Here is a 3,020-nt window from a genome sequence, read left to right on the forward strand (position 1 = left end):
GTAAAACAATAAATCTCTGTCGGTACAATAAGGGTGCACTCACACTAGGCCATCTGGCCGTGGCCGTTTTAGCACCTAACCGTGCTCAAATCTGCCAGTGTGGCCAATTTGGCCACTTGGGAGAGAGAGGTGTGCTGCTACGGCACGGGCCGCTACGGTACAAATGCTAATGAGCCGACACGCGCACACGCATGGCTACGCAACCTGAGCTGGATGACTTATAGTCGATGCGACGACCACGGACATAATAAAGGCGACGAGCCTTCTTTCCCATTAAACGGTAAACATCGCGTCAAGCGGTTCAACTGTTGGTGTGTTCTCTGTGTTGTTATCCATTGTTGTTAAAACTCTGACTGGCGGCAGACTTTATTATGGTCCATGCAGCGGACGCTTGGTGATGACGTGTTACGACGTGATGACGTATGTACAAGAGCCTTCCGTGACCAGGCCACAGCTGCGACAGCCAACGGCCACGGCCAGATGGCCTAGTGTGAGTGCAGGCCAGAGAACAATGGGGCCATTTGAGCACGGTTAGGTGTGAAAACGGCCACACGGCTGCGGCCAGATGGCCTAGTGTGAGTGCACCCTAAGGATGTTCATAATACCAAGTGCCAATCACCAAAAATCACTAGGTTAACCCGTTCCCTGTATTCAACAGAGATAGCTAGGATAAGCTGCTACATAACTAAGTACTATAGCTCAATACAACACACAATAAGTGTGTACATTAAGTGCCAGGATGTACAACATACAATCAGTCGGAGGGGAGGGGCTTGAGACCTCTCTGCACAGCCAGCCCTGCTGGGCGGAGTCTAGGAGTTCACCTGCAAAGTCCAGGTGACCTCTGACCAGGTGAGTCTTGGGTCTCGTTCAGCCGGCGAGGGACTCTGCGGTCCTCACATCGGACAGTGGTCGTCTGAACGCGGTCCTGAGCGGTGAACAGGCCCCGCCCCCAGGCCCCTCCCCCTGACCACACTGCCTGTCAGTCACCCTCCTGACCGTCCGTCGGTGTCGTGTGTTCGATCCCCAGCCCGGCGCCGCGTCCCGGATCCCGATGTCCAGGGGCCTGAAGACCTCCGCCAAGGTGGGCGCGGCCTTCGCCACGGTAACCAGGATGGAGTCGCGCTCCGAGGGTCAGCTGATGAAGATCGAGCTGAGGAGGTCGGCCGGGTGTGGCCTCGCCTCCTCGTCGGGCGGGAAGAGCTGAGCGTCTCCGTGGCGACGGCGTCTGGTCACGCGAACGACAAGATGGCCGCCGGACCCCTCGGGCTAGTGGGCGGGGCTTAGAGCCAACCGCATTTAGTGGAATAAAAACCTGGTTATTTTATGGATATTATTGTTGAATGATGATTTCTATCGATGTTATTTTATTTAGCAGGCGAAGATGTCGACTCATTTGCATGGTTTAAGAGGACTCAAAGCACTGGTTATTCTGAACTACACGTGCCTTGACTGTAATGCCTTCTCGTTGGGGACGGCCAGCTAGAGTATATTTTAATATAACTCACATTTATACCATGTGTTTATTTATCTGCTGCTTCCCGAGGATTCTAATCACTGAATGATCGTGTGTGGAGAGACTGATGTACACTCTCTCATGTTTCTGTCCATAATAAACAATATTTATCTCTACAGTAACACTTTCTAGACATTACTTGGAATTATTCGATTTTAGAACACCTCAATAAAAGATCAAATATAGTATTCTGTAAGATTAACAATTTCTGCCATTTATTGATATGAGCCAACCGTCACAACAGTCGTGCAATAAGTAATCTCTTTCCGTTTACTAATTTTTGCAAAATATTTAATAATCACAGCTCTGCATGCACATATGCATATCTTTAATTCTACATTTTGGGCTTGCCATGGCAATGAAATGCTTCCCATTCCAAAGCCCCTTTGGAGAGAGAGAGAGCGAGAGAGAGAGAGAGACCTACTCTACCTAACAGGAGGTTCAGAAGGCCGTTATCATCTGCCCTTAAACTGGAAGTCATATATATGTGTGTGTATATATAAGTACGACAATTCAAAACACATATGTAGAAAAATGTAAAGTTATATTTATCTATATTTTTGTTATAAAGACTGAAATCAACCAGTCGAGGGAGACGTGAATGGGAGTACACCTCCGGCTTTTTCAGGGATTTTCTTTTGTAAAGTTTGCATCTTTTGAAGATAACCCCTGGCGGTTAAAGTGGGACACACACCCACACCCACACCCACACCCACACACACACACACACACACACGAGGCTGCTGAGACCAGCCACCAGCAGAACACACTCCCACTATATTATACTGAGAATGTACCTATTCCACTGAGTACATATTGTACTGAGAATGTACCTATTCCACTGAATACATATTATACTGAGATTGTACCTATTCCACTGAATACATACTGAGAACCACTCCACTGAAATACATATTGTACTGAGAATGTACCTATTCCACTGAATACATTTTGTACTGAGAATGTACATATTCCACTGAATACATATTGTACTAAGGATGTCATCATCATCATCATCATAATTTTTTTCCCGCTGGGCGCCTATCTGGCCTTGGGGCGCTACTGCTGGAGAGTTGGAAGTCTCTGTTCCAGCAGCAGCTGTCGAGGACAGACAGGATGTCTGTCTTCGACATCACAACATCAGTCAGGGGTAGGTACCTTGTCAAGGACACCTCGACACTCAGCTAGGAGAAGCCGGGGATCGAACCAGGTTACCAGCCAACCCGCTCTGCCTCCTGAGCTACTGCTGCCTCAAATACTGAAAATGTACCTATTCCACTGAGTACATACTGAGAATGTACCTATTCCAATGAACGCATATTATTCTGATAATGTACATATTCTACTGAATACATTTTGTACTGATAATGTACCTATACCACTGAATATATATTGAACTGAGAATGTACCTATTCCACTGAATATATATTGAACTGAGAATGTACCTATTCCCCTGAATATATATTGTACCGAGAATGTAACTATCACACAGAAAATGTATCCA

The sequence above is a fragment of the Gadus morhua genome, chromosome 21, assembly GCF_902167405.1.
Source record: "Gadus morhua chromosome 21, gadMor3.0, whole genome shotgun sequence".
Classification (NCBI taxonomy): domain Eukaryota; kingdom Metazoa; phylum Chordata; class Actinopteri; order Gadiformes; family Gadidae; genus Gadus; species Gadus morhua.